Consider the following 19313-nt stretch of genomic DNA (forward strand, 5'->3'; position numbering starts at 1 on the left):
ACGGTCCAGGGTGCCAGGGCCGAGGAGCAGGGAGGGCCTCAAAGGAGCAGAGACGGGGGTTAGCCCATGAGGAGTCAGGGAAAGGCGGCCGGGTTTGCGGGGATGCAGACCTGGGCAGAACGCATGCTTGTGTGCCAGTAACTGGCTGGAAGATGCGGTGAGCACTGGCAGGGAGCAGGGACGATCCAGGCGAGGGAGGTCTCGGATAAGAGGGCCTCATTAAGCCAGCTACAGCGGACGACAGCGGCTCCATCCTGCGGGAAGCTCGAGGGGGCTTATGTGCCCGGGTAATGACTCATGTGCTCATCCTAGCTGGGGCGCAGGGCGCTGCCGGGTCGTCAGACCTGGGCTGGCATGGCCGACCCGGCTCAATGGCGCAGCCCCACAGAAAGGCAGGCGCTGCTGGGCAGCGTGGCCTGGGCACGGTCACGGGGCCCTCGGGTGTTTCACGCAGAGCTCAGCAGCTTCTCCGGGCAAGGGATGAAGTCAAAGGTGCAGCTGAGGACGAGGCACAGCCGCCCCGTTAGGACGGGGGACCACGGGTAGAGTCGGGGCGCGGGTGAGGGAGGCGGCACAGGGGCCGCAGGGCGAAAGGAAAGCGGGCGTACCAGGACAGGGGGAGGCCGGGGCGGCGCGGCGCGCGGGCAGCAGGCAGCGGTCCCTCCGCACCACCCTGCAGCGCTGGGCGCTCGGGTCCCGTGTGCGCCCCCGCGGAAGGCAGCGCGGCGCCGGCTGTTCTCCCCGCCCGGCCCCGGCTCTTCCCGCCGCTGCCCGCGCCCGAGCCAGGGACATCGCCGCTGGCACCTCCCTCCACCGCTCTACGATGGGTCCCTGCTTCCGGCACGTGCCTAAGCGACGGGGCCACATTGCTGCGTGTCTCCAGAGAGGGGGGTCTCCGAGGAGAGGGTGGGGACCAGGTGGAAAGTAAGACGGAGGCTCCCCAGGCCCAGATTTCAGCCAGGTTTCCCAGTGGGGCGCGTGCCCGCCCGCCCAGCGTCTTTCCTGAGCCGTGAGCAGCAGTTTCTCAAAGGACTTGAAACATGGCAAGACCCCAGACCCCTGACAGGTGCCTGAACCAGACAAAAGTCGTGTAACTGAACAATGGTCCCGCCTTGTGACCTGAAAACAGCTGCTCTGAGAGCAGCCGCTGTCTACCCCAGAGCGCATCAGCCATGGAGTAATTGCTTTGGGCCAGGGTCTCTCGCTCAGTCTCCATCAGAGTTCAGATCGCTTGACGGCATCTTCAGCTTTGACTGTGCCAGCAAAAGCATAGTAGTTATTGTGCCGACACACATCTCTGTGTGGCCAAACACCATAGTATTCTCTGTCACATTTAGCCTGGACCAACTTGGTGCAACCTCAGCTTATCCAACAGACAGGGCCAGAGGAAGGGGACCTAGGGGCCAGGATGAAGCCAGGCCTTTGCAACAACACACGGGGTGCTCCTCGGGGTCCTTCCCGAAGACAGTGATGACCCCAGCAGCTGGAAAAGAGGAAGCTTCTCTTCTCAGTTCAGTTGTTCCGTGAGTAAGGCCCTCGAACTGGGGCGGATGGGGCTGGCTTTTCCTGCACATCCAAGGAGCGGACGAGGTGAAGCAGTTTCACTCCAGGACTTCCTGTCCAGAATGTCACTTGCATGAGTTCTTTCTCCTCCTCCTCCTCCAAATGCACTTCTCTTCCTGGCTAGGAAACCTCTCTGTGTGCCAGGTCTCAGGTAGGCTGAGGCTATTCACAGTCTCCTGAGCTGACTTCACGTCAGAGAAACTATTCGCAGCAGAATGAAGTCACTTGAACAGTGGCTACCTCAGTTTCTTTCACAGTGATTACGATTCTTAAGATAAAAGATCCCAAAGCATGTTTTGTCTTAAAACAAACAAACAAAAACCATGGAAAATCCTTGTGCCTATTTCTGCAGACAGAGCTCCACCTCCAGAGGATGGGAGGCAGCCCCAGGGAACTCGCTAACTGTGTGGGTTTGGGCTCCAGCCCTTTTTCAAATTGATACTGTGTTCTAATCAGAGGGGGTGTTTAAAGTCTAGAGTGGATAAAAGGAGACGCAGATATCCTGGCACACTGTCATTAGCTGCTGCTGCCCAGATTGGAAAGGTAGACCCCTTCAGGGAGGCTGTACAGCTCATTGGCAAGCAGTGATTCAAAAACCGCATCATCGCCATCCCTCATAATATCTAAGATCTGTAAGCTGTTTTAAAGCTTTCACCTGATACCTGTACCTCTGTAGTTAATTCTGACAGCCACCCTTGGAGTTTGATGGTGTTCTTTCAGGTTCACAGATAAAGAAACTGAGTTCAAAGAGATTAATTAACTGACTTCCCCCAAGATAATACAACCTAGATTACTAAACCACATTTGCATAACTTTTTAAGTATTCAGACTAATTTTAGAAGATCCCAAGATGAGAAAGCACTTGGTGGAGTGAGTCACTGGCATATGGGAGGCTCCGTAGATTTAGCTGGCCCTTGGTTTTGAAATGTTTTCATCTGCCGAACACTATTAAAACAGAAGGGCCCCTACCCAGGGCGAGCAAAGTACGCTTCAGAGGACCAGACAGCTTGTCGACGGTCAGAGAGCTAACAGGAGTTGGGTCAGAACCTGAAAGCCCTTAGCTTTGTGTGACCTTCAATTTTTATCATTCAATTAGAATATGTGCCCCAGAAAACCTTTATGTAATTCCCTACTATATCAATAACCAGCACGTGACATTTGAGAAGCACATTCTCTATTTTTAGAACAGTGTTTGGCTGGTGACTTTCACGACAGCTCACGTGAGAGGGTTAGCAGTCGGACTGAAGTAGAATCCAAAAACGCCACCATGGCAGGGTCAAGAGTGTGTGTGTTTGAATTCTGGAAGATGTAAGCCAAGGCAAACAGAAAGAAATGATCTTCCACTAATCCCTGCATTTACTTCCTCCTCTCTGGAGGAGACGGCCATGTACGGAAAGCCCCATGCTCTGAGTTGGCATGAAGGGGACACAGCTGGGCTCACTCCGAGTCACCTCGCCCCTGGGGTGTGCCCTAACTTCAGATCTCCAGGCTGGAGTGATTCACATGCGGCAGGGAGGCCGTCATTAATGAAAATGCGAGGGCGTCGGGAGTGCTGATGGCTCAGCAGGCCTTTCTACTTCTCTGTGAGTCAGTGCCCATCACAGCCAAGCCTGGGGCAGGACAGGTTTTCTTAAAAGAGCATGGGGGCCTTAACCAATTAGGAAGCAGAAAAGTCCTCAGTGAGGAAGGAATAATGACATGTTGGAGCCAGGATGATGGTGCTGAAGCCCAAGAGGCCCAGGTGCCTTCCAGAGGCCAGGCCCACAGGGACGAGGTGCAGCACTCCAGCTGAGGCCAGGGGGCAGCGGGGGTACCTAGTACAGGGTGGACCAGACCACCAGGGCCAGGCCACGTGGAGCTTGAAGCCAGAAACAGCTCAATTCCATGAGGAATTCCCTGCAGTAGGAGGAAAGCGCCCCACCGTGAGGGTGCCAGGGTCGGGGACTGCGCTCCATTCCAGCCTCGCCTAAGCAGTCAGTGTGTGAAATCCAGGAGTCACCAAACCTAAGCTTTGGAAAGAGGTGTCCTGTTCCCTTCCATTCCACTTAAGCAAACGACACCTCCTAAGAACTTTCCAAACCCCTCTAAAATGTCAGAGCACAAAAGCGAATATGGCAACTTTTGCTGCTCGCAAAAGTGTACATTCAGATAAAAAAGAGAGAGAAAGGCAGCCACCATGCAATGGAAGGCGTGCCCCAGGGGGTCCCACCCCTGCTCTCGTATTTCCATGAGGGTGCCCTGGTCAAATACCACCTCGGTCTCTCTCTCTCTCTCTCTCTCTCCATCATTTCCTCCTTTCTATGGGAAAAGAGACATGTAACTCTTCCATGAGTCTGGGGGATAGAATTGTCCCCTTTGAGGCCTGATGCCCTCTGCCCTCCTCTCCAGTGTGTCACTGCCTGCAGGCCTGGGGGCAGGTGTCCTGCTCCACCCATGGCTCTAGCCGAAGCTGCCTGGGGCAGGCTATGCCCCCAAGAAAGAAGCCAGCAGGTAGTTCATTCTATCCAGTTTAGAAAGGGGTATCAAGTCACTTTATCCTGAAGCTGACATTTTAATTTTTATCTGCCTGTCCTGTCTTATTTCTTGTTTCATTCTGAACTGTGGAGGGAGCTCCATGCACACACAGGACATCTCCTTCCCGTTCATCAGTGCCAAGTGTCTGTTGAATCTGCATCCGCAGAAGCAAGAAACACGTGGTTTCCTCTCCCTCTGGTGGTGGGGGAAAGCTGCTAGTGGAGAGGACATTTGAAGGAAGCCTAGAGGGACACTGGGTGAGGATGAGTAGAATTCGCTGAGCAGGAGACAGGGCCAGCCAAGAGTTGGGCCGGAGCAAGGGTGTGAGCAAATGGTGAGACGCCCAGCAGCATTTCCCAGCCCACCATCCACACACAAGGGCCCCGAAATTAACTCATATTCCCAGAGAGCGCTAGGACCATACAGTATTCCACAGCAGCTACACCATCTTACATTTCCACTGGCAGGACACGAGGGTTGCAGTTCTCCTCATCCTCACCAGCACTTGTTATTTTTGGTTTATTTGATAGTAGCCATCCTGATGGGTGTGACATGGACTGTCATCGCAGTTCTGATTTGCATTTCCCTAAGGATCAGTGATACTGAGCATCTCTTCATGTGCCTATGAGCCATTTGTCTATCTTTGGAGAACTGTCTACTCAAGTCTTTTGCCCACTTTCGAATCAGCTTGTTTTCTGTTGATACTGTTATTGTTCCGTTTTAGGAGCTCTCCCTGTATTCCAGATATTAATTCCTTATCAGATGTGATTTGCAAATATTCTCTCCCATTCTGTGGGTTGCTTTCTCACTGTCTTGATAGTGTCCTTTGAGGCATGAAAGTTTTTGATTTTCATAAAGTCCAATTTGTCTGTTTTTTCTTTTATTGCCTGTGGCTTTGGTGTCATAATCAAGAAATCATTGCCAAATCCAGTGTTGTGAAGTTTTGCCCTTTGTTTTCTTCTACCGGTTGTATTGTTTTAGGTCTAAGATTGAGGTCTTTAATCCATTTTAATTTTTATATGTGGTGAAAGATTAGGGTCCAATTTGATTCCTTTGCATGTGGATATACAGCTTTCCCCATTATTTGCTAAAAAGACTGTCCTTTCCTCATTGAATCGTGTTGGCACCCTTGTGGAAGATGACCACATATGTGGGGGTTTATTTCTGGCCTCTGTGTTGTATTCCATTGGTCTATACGTCTGTCTTTATGCCAATACCATACTGTGTTGATTACTGTCACTCTGTAGTAAGTTTTGAAATCGGGAAGTGTGAGTCTTCCAGTTTTGTTCCTTCTTTTCAAGAGTGCTTTGGCTATTTGGAGTCTCCTGAGATTACGCGTGAATTATAAGATGGATTTTTCACCCACTACTTTTTGCTCTTGGCCTTAGCTAGTGCTATGTCCCCTGTTTTGGCCTTCCTTTTCCACCTCAAATCATTCAAAATCCAGCTCAATTCCTGCCTCCAGTGTTTCCCTGACTATCCCCACCACATCGATCTCCCTCCCCTGAACCCTGTTCACCTATCTGTGGCGACAGCCTCCCACCAACTCTTCTCCCCTGTCCTCACCCTTCCAGCCTCAGCTGAAATGTCACTCATCCTAACGCAGGGATTTCTGTTGATCTTTCTTGTAACACCTTTTCTTTAAAGCACTCACCATGATTAGTAGTTAACTCATTAATAAGTTAATTCTTACACACACAGATTCTAAGACACACAATTCTTTCCCATTTTAGCACCTCTGAAACAGAGAGCTGTGTCTTACAATTGGTGACATCTGACAACCATAGTCGGGCTTCTATTCGGTGGTACATACATGGTGATATGTCTCACGATCAATGGTACTTTAGATTCAGTGAAACACAGTACATGTTTTCTTGTGCATTTGCCTGTTTAATGCTCGTCTTGTTCATTGTAAGCTGCAAGAGAACAGACCCCTGACTCAGCTCACCAACACACACCAGGGCCTTTGGCATAGCTGATGTGCTCGTCAGCCATTTGATGGGTTGATGAATTATAAGTTCATCAATCATATTAATGAACTTATCAACATCAACTCATATTGATGGATTATAAACTATCAAATGCACCACGCTTTCCCAGGAGCCCCATAATTCCTAGACACAATGCTACCTGCACTTAGATGCCTGCCCAGTGCGTATTTAAGCTAGATAACATCTAGCACTTGCTTGCTCTGTGCTCTCTGGGAGAAATAAAAGGATTAAAGATGTCTCATTCTTTTAGAGGAAGAAAGCAAAGTAAGTACTGTCAAGAGAGCCCAGCTGGCCTTCCTGCTTTCTTTTCCTTGGCAAACAATAGGCCTGGCCTTTGTAAACTGAAATCTACACACTTGAAATATCTTATTTTGCCTTTGTGGCATCACACAGTGCCTTGGGGCCATTACACAGGGACCATATTAGAAAGGGATGTCAACTTTCTTTTCAAGACGGTCGATGATCTTATCTGTTAAGAAAATGACACATTTCTACACTCTTAATAGCTGCTAACCACTTATAAACACACTGTCCCTACATATCAAATAAAACAAATCTTGGATAAGCAGGAAATTAAATTTGTCCCCTTGTGAGGGGACACAGAGTTCCTGGTTTGGGCTTGTCAAGAATGAAAACACAGAGGAGGAGCTTGGGCCAGATGAACACAAGTTCTTCAGTACTGCGCTGCACCGACAATGGGGCCCGCGGAGAGGCAAAAAGCAGCTAGAAAAGGCTTCACAGGAGCCATGTTATTTCATTTCTGTTTATTCTCTCCCCAAACTCAAAAGAGGAAGCCCGTTTTGCAAGTGATTCTCGTACCATTTGAGAAATTCAATCATTATGCAAATAAATGTCTCTATTCATAGTAAGTAGCTTTTTCGGAGAAGGGAAAATAATGACATTAGTAGTGAAAGAATTTTCCCTAATCTCTTGAGGATCAATACCTATGTAAATTACAATATAAATGTCACAGCAATGGCAAATTGCTATTCAAGTTTCTAAGTCATAATAATGGGTGCCATTTTTTGAACACCAACTGTGCACCCCATCACTGGTTTAGGCTCCTCCACATACTGGGTCATGTCAATTCACCGTCACAGCAATCCTACATAATCTCCATGTTGTAGCTCATGATACGGGGGTCATTGTGGGCAAGCCACTTGCCCTGAGGCAGAAAGCTAATAAGGGCAGACCTGTGATGGAAACTCAGACTTTCTCTCAATTGTCCTGAAGAATACATAGGTGTATTCTACTTACCTGGCAACTGCTGCTGGTGGAAGGGAGTCTACGGATAGGAAGTGGCTGGTCCTGCACAATCTCTGCTCATTCCTCCCATCACAAGGGGCAGGGGTGGGGAAGAGGGAAAAGGACCCTGCAGTAGAGGGGGCTGGTTACTGACAGAGAAGAGCCATCAGCGATCGGGACTTGGGGGAGGGAAAGCAGAAATGATACCTAGTCACTTGATTAACAACGAGGGTACGTTCTGAGAACTGTGTCATCAGCCAATTTTGTCACCGTGGGAACATGATAGGGTGTACCCACACAAACCGATGGGCAAGCCTACCGCACACCTAAGCTGTGTGGTGTGGCCGATCGCTCCGAGGCCACAAGCCTGCACAGCATGTGACTCTACTCATTACTGAGGGCAACTGTAACATAATAGAAAGAATTAGCATATGCAAATATACCAAAGGTACGGTAAAAATATGGCATAATAATTTGATGGTACCACCATTGGCTATGCAGTTCATCGTTGACAGAAATGTCTTTATGACTGTATTAGGCAAAAGTGAAATAAAAAGGAAAGGATAGGAAAGACAAGTGAAAAGAAAATGTAGCCAGTAGAAACCAAGAAAGAAAAGAGCAAAGAAGGAATCAAAAAGGTAATCCGTGGCCAAGGATGGCGCCTCACGCCTGTAATCTCAGCATTTAGGGAGGCCAAGGCAGGAGGATCACTTGAGGCCAGGAGTTCAAGACCACCCTGGCCAACATGCCCATTTCTACGAAAAATTTAAAAATCAGAAAGGCATAGTGGTGCAAGCCTGTGGTCACAGCTACTCAGGAGGCTGGGGCAGGAGGATCACTTGAGCCTGGGAGGCTGGGACTGAGACTGCAGTGAGCTGTGTTGGTGCCATTGCACTCCGGCCTGCATGGAAAAAAAAAGTAATTCATGAACAAACCCTGTTCAATCAACACCAAAAGTAGCAGAGCCTCCTAGGCTCAGTTCCTGGGTTCTGTGGCCCCATCTCTCTGTCTGCCCTCCCGGTAGGGCACAGGTGTTTTAAGGAGCTGGAGAAGGGAGCCCAGGGCACATCTGTTCCTCCTCAGCCTTCTTCAGTCCCAGCCCCCCAAGAGCTGGCAGGGCGAGTCGCCTCACAATGGCTCCCACCAGTGACTCCAAGACGCACGCTTCACTGCTGCACTTTACACAGATGGCTCACTTGACAAATTTCCAACATCCAGCGGGTCCTCCAACAGGTTTCATCTAACATCCAGCCTTAATTCATCTGAACTCTTCCCTCCCTACCAGGAAGTGATTTCCCATCACCTCACAGATGCATTTCCCGGCCACCTTCTCAGAGACACACCTGTGAAGACCACCACATCCTGAAGCCACTTCCTGACAACTCTGGTTGGGTATATATAATGGATTGAGGCAAAAGCTATTCTCCAGTAACTTTTCCCATAGGTCACAGCTGTCCTTTTGGTGGACATACAAAGCAAGCCTAAACTTTTGACACACACAAATATGTATACACACATACCTACACGTATGACTGTGTTTACACACACACACACACACACACACACACACACAGCTGATTAAGAGCAAGGGTTTTGGAGCACAGATTCACATTAATATCCTGACCCTGCCCCATTCTAGCTGTGTGGCCTTGGGCACATTAATTAACCTTCCTGAGCCTCTGTTTCTTCACTGGAAAGCTGGGAACCCTATGACCCTCACTGGGTTGCTGTGAGGATTAAGTGAGCTGATATATGTAAGTGTCTTGGCCCAGTGCCTGGCATGTAACCAGTACTCATGAAATGGACTAGGGGTCTTCTCTGAGTCTTTTCTCTTAGGGAAATATTCCGAGTCCCTTCAACCTTTCTTTACACTTTGTGGTTTTTCAGGCCTCTCTGTACCCTTTGACATGGGCCAGTCACCTTTTAAATGGGTGGTGTTCCATTGTTTAAATAGTTTGGATTTTTTACTGGACTCTGTCCAAAAGAAAACATACTCCTAGAAACGTGGCAGTGGAGAGCCACCTCCTCACTGTGGACACAGCTGTCAGCAGTAAACCCACTTCTGCGGCAAGAGCGTTTCCCTCAATACTGTCCTGTCCACACAGGAACCAGGGCTGCTGGATTCCTCTTCAGTGACCTTGAGCTTTTATATAACATCAAAGAGGGATTTGTGCTCATACTTCTTAAAAGGCATGTTTCTGTGGTTTGACCGTTGTCCTAGCCCGACAGAGTCTGAGCCTCCTCAGGCGGCTGCAGGGGTTGGGATAGCGTGGAGGATTCAAGCCAGAATGCCAACCTGGCGGACCCACAGGCCAGGGGAAGGGAGTGGCTGCCCTTTCTTGAGACAGCCGAAAACTGTGTCCCCAGGGTTGCTGGTTACATAGAAGCAAGTAGCTGGGAGGGCCACCTTTATAGGGGATCGCAGAACACTTGGGTGGGGGCTCGCTGTGGGTGTCATCAGGGAAGTGGGGGACCGCAGGGGGGATGTAGACCCGTACGCAGATGGACACAGGTCATCATCCGCTGGGCCACATGTGGCAGGGATATGGGCAGAGTGAGCTTGGCAGCCCCAAGCTCCGAAGTTGCTCAGCCCCCACTGAAGGTGAGGCCTCAGCTGGTGGGAACGTCACCTTCCAGGTGACTGGCTGGCCCCAAAGGCCTTTGCATGATTTCCAGGAGTTTGGAGGGGACCGGCCACGTTCCAAATCCAGCTTGAAAAGTGCTCTGTATCAGCCTCAGCGCTGAGGGAGCCGGAGCCTGGGAGGAACGAGGCACAGGTTGGGTGGCAGCCCTGCCTTGGCAGCCGTGCCTGCCAGGTCCCGAGAGACAGCCCATCTCACACACACTTGAAAACACATGCCAGGGAGCACACGGCTGAACAAATTGCACTAAATGCCAGGAAGGGCAGAGGGCCTGGAATGCAAAACAACCCCCTGAAAAATAATCTCAGCTGGGGCACATTTTGAGGTTTTTGTCTTATTTGTGCAGTCTGTCCTCCTGTTCTAACTTTACAATTTCAGTCTGAGACAGTTGACCGCCTTCCACCAAAGCTGACCATGCTCTTGAATAAGTCACATATCCTTTCTCGGCTTGGTTTCTTTAGATTTATTTATTTATTTATTTTTGAGACAGGGTCTCACTCTGGGCTAGAGTGCAGTGGCAGGATCATAGCTCACTGCAGCCTCAAAATCCTGGGCTCACCCTTCCTCCCACCTCAGCACCCCCAGCAGCTGGGGCTATGGCACACTTTACTGGACTCAGCTAACTTTTTAAAAATTATTTGTAGAGACAGGGTCTTGCTTGATTGCCCAGGCTGGTCTCAAACTCCTGGCCTCAAGCAAGCCTCCTGCCTCCACCTCTCAAAGTGCTGGGATTACATGCATGCGCCATCACACTCTACCTGTTTTTTAAATTTTTTTAAATGTGGTTGATAATGTTAACACCTCCCCGGAAAATTACTTCCCCAGAAGAAATAATAAAATGCCCCTTTTTCCTCCCAATTTTCATGAAAATATACTCCTTCACCCTCTGAACACCAGCAAATTCAAATTCCATTGCTCAAGATTCTCAGGGAAGGCAAATTCTCAGACTCTATGAGGCTCACCAGGCGCTGAGGAGCTGTTCTTGTGCCTAGGGGTGGTGGGGAGTGGGTCATCTTGCCCAGCCAGGCTGGGCGTGGGCATGGAGGTACCCCAGGACTGTGACCCATGCCCTCAGAACCACAGGTGGACGACCTCACATCACTGATGTTAGCCCTTTCTAGATGTTACCACAACTTTGACTGATTTCTGGATGGCTGAGTTCTCTTCCTAGTCAACCTCAGAAGTCTCACAGTGCTCCCCAGAAAAACTAGGTTGATACCTGCAAGGTCGGGGCCCGAACTCCCATAAGCTATTCAACAGCAGTGACAAACGTCTACAAACCATTTCACTTCCGCATCTCTCAGTTTTTCCCTCTGTGAAATGGGAAAGGATCCCTGCCCTGACACGTTTGTTTTCAGGCTCAAATAAGATCAAGCACTTTGAAAACGTTAAAACACCAAGCAGTGGTGGAGGGTGATATTATCATTAGCAGACACAAGTCTGTTCTCAGCCAAGGCTGTCTTTATTTCTGAAGGGCATGAAATCCCATACAAGGCTGGTTCTACCTGACGGTAACTGACAGTAACTGAGCGGACCAGGGCTCCGACACTCTTGCTTGCCTACAGTTTATCAGTGGTTTTCCTACCTGTTTTAGGAATCACGCTGACCCTCTTCCACATGAGGAGATCTACTTCTCTAATTCGGCTGCTGCCCAAGTGCTTTTTTTTTTTTTTTTTTTTTTTCTGAGAAGGTCTGGCTCTGGCTGGAGTACAGTAGCATGATCTCACTGCAACCTCCACCTCCCAGGCTCAAGTGATCCTCTCACCTCAGCCTCCTGTGTAGCTGGAACTACGGGCATGCACCACCATGCCCAGCTAATTTTTGTATTTTTTGTAGACACAAGGTTTTTCCATGTTTCCCAGGCTGGTCTTCAACTCCTGAGCTCAAGCGATTTCCCAAATTGCTGGGATTACAGGCGTGAGCCACCACACCCAGCCCCAAGTGCTCTTTCTCTCCCGCCACCCTGCTGTCACCGTTCACGTTGGTGCACAATTCCTGAGCCCTGGAACTACAGCTACTCTTTCTCCACAGCACTCTGCTCCTCCTGCCTTCTCTGGGCAGTTTTTCCAGCTTGGTTTTCCCAGCCCTTCTGACTAGCCAAGCAAGGATTTATGGATACTTAGAAAACATCCATGAAAAGAAAGGAAGAACAGCATCCAAGGGGCTTTCCAGCAGACTGAATTGAAATGTCTGCATACAACATGTAACTTTCACCAAAGAGGGTTTAGTTAATATGCTCTAAATGCTTCTATCAGTTGGATATAATCATTTGTGCAAGAATAATGCAATTCTTAAAGTATTCATGAAATTTTATGCTGCCATAACAAGATTAATCAAGTCTGATTTATTTACCTTACAGTCATTACGTTTTCAAAGCAAATTCCCACAGGAGATGGAATCTCAAATTATTGGACCTAACTCTGTGCAAGAAAGAGAAAAGATTATTCAAAATGCATCCCACATTGCTAAATGAATATTCTCATCCTAGCGTTCTGGTTTGAAATTTTTGCAACTTAAAATTTCTATGAAAATCATATCTCAGTGTAATCCTCTATTCAGCCTAGTGGTTCTAGAAAGTCTGTACTTCTGACTACTTACACTGATATCTCTGCCACCCTCCATTCTACCACCCAATTTTCTGGAATTAAATAAAGTATTCGACAAGAGTTGGATACAGGTTGTATTAACTGCACAGCCCAGAGCATTTCCACAGGGCACATTCCCAAGGCCTGCAGAGCCCCTATGAGATATGCAACTCTCATTTCTCCACATGCAAGATAAGAAAGCAACACTGCTTGTGTATATTTTCTCCCAATTGCAATCACTTCATAGAAATTATCCCATGGGTTTTGTTTTTTGTTTTTTTTTTTTCTTTTTTCTTGAGACCAGGCCTTGCTCTGTCACTCAGGCTGCAGTGCAGTGTCATGGCTCACTGCAGCCTCGACCTCCCAGGCCCAAGCAATCCTTCCACTTCAGCCACCCAAGTAACTGAGACTACAGGCACAAGCTACCGTGCCAGGCTAATTTTTTTATATTTTTGTGGAGACTGGGTAGGGGGTTGGGGTAGGGGAGTATCTCACTGTATTGCCCAGGCTGGTCTCAAACTCCTGGGCTCAAGCGATCCTCCTGCCTCAGCCTCTAAAAGTGCTGGAATTACAGGCATGATCCACCACACCCAGCTAAGTGTTTGTTAATTAACAATTTGTAATTCAGAAACAACAGACTGTAAAATCCTCCTATGGACAAAAACTGGCACAGAGCTGGGTGCAATGAATTATTTGAGTAGAGAAAGTGGAACCTTCCCATCCTCCAACATCCAGCCCAAGGCCTTGTATGAGAAGAAGTTCAATACATAAAAAGTGGGATTTTTTTTTTTTTTATTGAAACGGAGTTTTCCTCTTGTTGCCCAGACTGAAGTGCAGTGGCACGATCTCAGCTCACTGCAACCTCTGTCTCCCAGGTTCAAGCGATTCTCCTGCCTCAGCCTCCCAAGTAGCTGGGATTACAGGCAGGTGCCACCACACCTAGCTAATTTTCATGTTTTTAGTATCAATGGGGTTTCACCACATTGGCCAGGCTGGTCTTGAACTCCTGACCTCAGGTGATTCACCCATCTCGGCCTCCCAAAGTGCTGGGATTACAGGCATGAGCCACTGTGCCAGCTTATACACGTAATTGTAGACGAAAAGGAAAAAATGGAGACAGTTTTTTCATGCATCTTCAGCTTCCGTGCTTAAAGCGCCATTAAATTCTGCTCTCGCATGAACACACACACGATTACCATGTTTGCCCTGGGCTGCTGCATAGAGGAAGGACATATACGTTCAACAAGTATTTGTTGAACTTCCATTCTGTATACAAAGCACAAAGATTCGTTCACAGTCCGTGTGGGTCCTGGAAAGCAGTTCCAGCCCTGCCTGCCAGGGGGCACCCCAGGCAAGCACATCTCAGTGGCCACTAGAAAGTCATTGAAGTGAAGCCGTCTCTCCACACCCAGGTGTTTGGTGTTCTAGGCTCATAGAGAGACAATGACAATGAGGGCAATTCTCTCTCTTCACTGTGCTTTCTTTGCTAGAAACGTTGTTAGAATGTGGAAATGTGGCCTGTCGATTAAGAATTCAGCACTAATCGGTTTCACAGAATATATCTACAAATACACATATTTCTCCCTGAAATTGTCCTAAATACTATCTTTCTTGACACCAAATGAGAAGCAACCTTTACAACTAAAAATTAAACCATAAGATTAACATCTTATTTGTCTACCTAGAAATTGTACAGTATGATAAGTGTAAAGAAACCGCTAGCTTCTTAGTTTTGCTGGTCTTTACACAATATCATTTTTAAATTGTTTTATGGTAGTAAGCTATACATAACCTTTAATTTACCATTTAATCTTTCTTAATGTGTGCAGTTCTGTGGCATTAAGTACATTTATGTTGTTATGCAACCATCACCATCATCTGCTTGCAAAACGATTTCTATTTTCCCAAACTAAAACTCCATAGCTATCCAACCCTACGCATTTCCCAGTGCCCCACATGCTGGTAACCACACTTTCACTTTCTGTCTCTATGATTTTGACTGTTATGGGTACCTCATGTAAGTGGAATCATACAGTATTTGCGACTTTTGTGACTGGCTTATTTCATTTAGCATAATGTGCTCAGTGTTCATCCACGTTGTAGCACGTGATGGGGCTCTTCTTCCTTTTCAAGGCTGAATAATATTCCACCGTAGGTATGCAATACATTTTGTCTCTCCATTCATCCAGTGGACACCTTTTGGCTATAGTAAATAATGCTTGTATGAACACAGATGTAAAATACTTGTCTGAATCACATAATATAATTTAAAATCTATATTTTAATGAAAAATGTTAAATTATTACAACGCTATTATTTCCATTTTTATCCTCAGAAAACCATTAACAGCATTTGGCAAATAGACTACAAATGTTAACAATTTCTAGTGCTTTTGTGATCAACAAAAAAAAATAAACTATTCCTGTGCTGCTCAGAGAAAATATTTTAAATCAGAAAAATATTCAAGTACTCTAAGGCCTTCAAAGGTAGTATTTTTCAATTAAAAAACTGAGTCTCCATAACTACTACCTACTCCATGCATACACCGCAAAGATCCCATAGGGAGACGATATTTTAGATGCGCCTTTAGGCGCTTAGTTTTTCCTCCCTGGGATAACTTGAAATTCAGATCCCAGCAGTCCAAGCACATTCTCCGGTGCAAGCCGACTGCCATTCCAAGCACATCTAAGCGCTCATGAAGGCAACTGAGGGAAGCCGCTCCATGGAGACTTGAGAACTATCAGACTTGCATTTTGCCACATTCTTGGAAGAAACTTATTACTCATAAAGGTGATTTTGGAACCATTACAGCTTGTAGAATGATCACCGAAATGCAGTCCACCGATATATCCCCGACTGGCCAAGCTCCGTTCCAGACCTTGGGGAGCAGGAAGGGAGCCCGCGGCCTCTCTAGACTGTGCCCAGACGACAGACAAGGACGCGATAACGTCCTCGGTTCGCGGCCTTCCGCGGTCGGTGAGCCTCTCAAGCGTAGGTAAAACCACCCCGAAGGGAACAGAAAAGGTTAAAACCTTCGCTGGGCGCCGGCAAGCAGATTAGGCCTCGCCCTGGCATCTCGTCGCCAGGACCAGATGCAGCGAGTGACCCACGGGGACACCTTCCCCGTCACCTAAGGCCAGGCCAAGTCTCGAGCGCATTGGAACAAGTTCTTTTTAGAAAATAAGCATCTGTGTGCCTGCCGGCTAAATTAAGTGTGTCTGACGGGAAGCAGGATCGCGGCTATTTATAGCCTTCCGCCCCGCCCGGGCGCCGCTCCTCGACAGCAGCCACGCGGTGCCCGGCGGCACTTCCGCGGGGCCTCCCTGCTCGGTGCACCCCCACCCCCCGCCTCGCGTCAGCCGTCCGGGACCCGCGTCCCCAGGCGGCTGCAGGCGGGCGAGGCGGAGGTGCCCGACGCCAACGCGCCCCCGGCCCTGGGAGCCACCCGAGAGCAGCTGCCGCCCAGGGCCTGCTGAGACCACGGCAGGCGCGGGCGGGCGCACGTGCGCGCGGGGGGCGCCCCCCGGCGGGTTGGGCCGGGCCCGCCAGCTCTCCGCTTTACTCTCCAGTCCCGCGCGGGCGCGCTCCGGCGTGTGTGGGCGGCAGGGAAGACCCCGCCTCCACGTCCCGAGCACCCGCGCAGGTGCGGGATGGGGATGCAGGCGCGTGGTCCTGGCGTGCGCTCGGGCTAGGGTGTGGAAGGGGGACGCGGGGACGTGCTGTGGCTGCGCGTGCAGGGTGGGGATGCGGCGGGTGCGCCTGCCGGGGAAGCGCGCGGGGCGGGGCTGGTCCGAGGCGGCGGGGGCGTGGCGGGGCGGCCGGGGCTGCGGCGTGGGGGCGCCGGGCGCTGCGCACACTGGGCCAGCGGGGATGGCGGCCGGGGTGGGGAGGTCGGGCAGTGGCGCGGGGCGCACGCGTGAAGCGGCACCGCACGTGTGAAAGGAATTCTTTTCAGAGCGGCCCGGAGCCCTGCTCGGGAGGAACGCGCCCGGGTGGCCGCCGCGGCAGAGCGGGGTAAGGCGGGCCGGGCGCCCGGGAGGCCCGCGCAGGGGCCGAGGGCAGCGCGGGGCGGGGACGCGCGGAGCGGCGGGGACGCGGAGCTCCCGGGCTGGCCCCGCGGGCTGGGACTGCCGAGCCGGGAGGCCGAGCCCCGGCACCTGTGCGGCTCCCAGCCCCCTAGAATTCTTTCAGGATTCTTTGGAAAGTTGTGGGGAGCTCGGGAAACTTTGTGAGAAACTTTTGCTCCTCCTCCTCTGCTCCTCGAAGTCTGGAGAGAGAGCAGCGCCTGGTTTGGCCTCCCTTGATGGACAGTCCAAAGCCGAGTTTAACTTGTTTTCGTGAGGCTGTTTTCTCTCTCGGGTGGTGGAAGCCGGGTTATCCCGGACCATCAGCCTGTAGGGCTTCTAGCGACACTGAAATGCTTGAAAATTCTCAGCGGATGTCACCGCGCACCCAGCCGTCCGCAGGCATTCAGCATCGCCGTGCTCCCAAAAGTCCTGTTGGGATTGTTTAGAAACGAGGTTGGCTCGCTCACCTACATTCTTTTCAGAAACTTTTTTAAAAGTTTAAAACTTTTAATAGCTATTAATGCCATGACGAAATTTCTTGACCTACATGTTTGTTGTAATATGTTCAAGTATAAAGAATTTGCAGAGGAGTGGAAAAGCACCGTACGAGCCCCTTCTCGTAGGAGACTTGAGAAAGTAAATTGCAGTGATGCGACCGCTTTGCTTTGTTGCCAGCTCCACACTAGTGAGCAAAATTCATCCTACCACGTAGAGTTTCAGTGCGTGAATTTGTGACTGCAACTTTAGAACTCCAGTTTTTGTTTTATCAAGGTGTCTCCAAAACATGCCATTTAAAAATGGTTCTATACAAATAGCTGACAAATGAATTATGGCTCTCATCACCATGGTGATTTATGTTCTGTGCATGACTTCATTGGCGATCCATCCATGTGCTGTGAAGTGTATTAGAAGGCAAATATTAGAAGATTAAAGGGGAAAAATGACAGATTTATTTTGCAAATATCAGTGTGTTCAAAGTAAACATCAGCTAATTTGGCACAGATTCCACCTGCTCAGCAGTTTGGTTCATGTTGAAGGAAGCATCTCATAAGGGCAATGCATGTGTTGGTATAGTGAAAAGTAATTCAGGAAACTGCGCTACTCTAACAAATCAGACAATACTGAATTGTTAACTGGCTGAAAGCTGTCTTAAAACAATGGCGGGTAGCAAAAATCTTTGCCAATTAAAAAAAATATTTTTGACCCAATTTTTTGAATGTTACTTACATTTTAACTTACTATATTCATTTATCTTAGCTAAAATAACGTGTATACACTATACATTTGAAATGAAAAATTATATACATTTATCGCAGCCATTTTTTTTTTTTTTTTNTGACCTCAGGCCTCCCAAAGTGCTGGGATTACAGGCATGAGCCACTGCACCCATCCTATTGCTTGCTTTTTTAAAACTCGTCTGCATCTCTAAAAGTAATGGTTGATGTGAATAGTTGCCACAGTCATATGTGTTTTCTTTAATTTGAAGAATTGGTTTGCTTTAAATTTACTATTAACAAACTAATGATAGTAGATATAAAAATCATTTAACTTTTTACATTTAGACCACCTGATTATCTCCATAGATCATTGCTTATTTATTTCTGAAACTCCGTTTTCTGTTGACGTTAAGATTAATCTTTTATTCTAGAACATAGAAGCAATTTCTGGTTATAAATAAAAGTAGATTTGAGTAAGAAAAGTGAAATCATGGCCGGGCGCGGTGGCTCAAGCCCGTAATCCCAGCACTTTGGGAGGCCGAGGCGGGTGGATCACGAGGTCAAAAGATCGAGACCATCCTGGTCAACATGGTGAAACTAAAAATACAAAAAAATATTCTCCTGACTCAGCCTCCCAAGTAGCAGTGACTACAGGCACCCACCATCACACCCCACTAATTTTTGTGTTTTTAGTAGAGACAGGGTTTCAACATGTCGGCCAAGCTAGTCTCAAACTCCTGACCTCAGGTAATCCTTCTGTCTCAGCCTCCCAAAGTGTTGAAATTACAGGCGTGAGCCACGGGATCTGGCTTATCGCAGCCATTCTGTAAAGCCTCATGGATGCAAATAATTTGTAGTCTTCCAGATGTGGCCATTACTTGAATATGTGCCTAACACAGAATAAATAGGATATAGATATTTTTATAATTTTCCTTCTGTATTGCACATGATTATGCACATAACGTTAATAAACGCATAGCTTTAGCCATGTACAAAAATATTATCAGAACATTCCAGAAAGCAGAAAGACCCTTGAGAAGCATTGCACCCTACTGTATGGAAAGTGAGGTTCCTGGGTTCTTCTTACGAAGAAACTCAGCCAAACCCATTTGGCGGCTTGATTAACATACAGTCTCCTTCTTCCTCCCTCCACTGGACGGCAGCTGTCCCCAGTACTGTGTAGTACCTACATTTTGATCTGTTTTTTTTTGCCAATCTGCCCTCCCATAGGTCGCAAATGAACCTCCTGAGAGTATAAGGACTGGATCTTAATTATTTTGCTATCCTCAGTGTGGCACAGTGCCACACACAGCAGGTGTTTAATAAATGTTTACTGAATTGAGGAGGGAAAAAATCCAGTACATGTGACCTTAACAACTTATATGTCTCTAAAAAAACAGTATGCTTTTGCAATTTCTATGTAATGCTTAAAGGCAATGAAAGAGTAATAGTTTCATCTTAATTTTCATTCCTATAGTGGTGGAAAATT

General features: G+C 48.3%; 1 protein-coding gene across 2 annotated transcripts in view; it reads left to right on the forward strand.

Moving 5' to 3' along the window:
• The first annotated feature begins 16397 nt into the window (after positions 1-16397).
• Positions 16398-19313, forward strand: part of GJA3 (gap junction protein alpha 3) — a 21797-nt gene continuing 18881 nt past the window's right edge. Inside the window, exon 1 of one of the 2 annotated variants that reach the window (XM_017548205.2) lies at positions 16398-16554. The gene's annotated coding sequence lies outside the window, so the exon portion shown is untranslated. Of the gene's footprint in view, positions 16555-16642; positions 17061-19313 lie in introns of those variants that run through there. The other variant, XM_037745593.1, reaches the window with a different exon arrangement.

Source organism: Cebus imitator, unplaced genomic scaffold, assembly GCF_001604975.1.
Source record: "Cebus imitator isolate Cc_AM_T3 unplaced genomic scaffold, Cebus_imitator-1.0 Scaffold204, whole genome shotgun sequence".
Lineage (NCBI taxonomy): Eukaryota > Metazoa > Chordata > Mammalia > Primates > Cebidae > Cebus > Cebus imitator.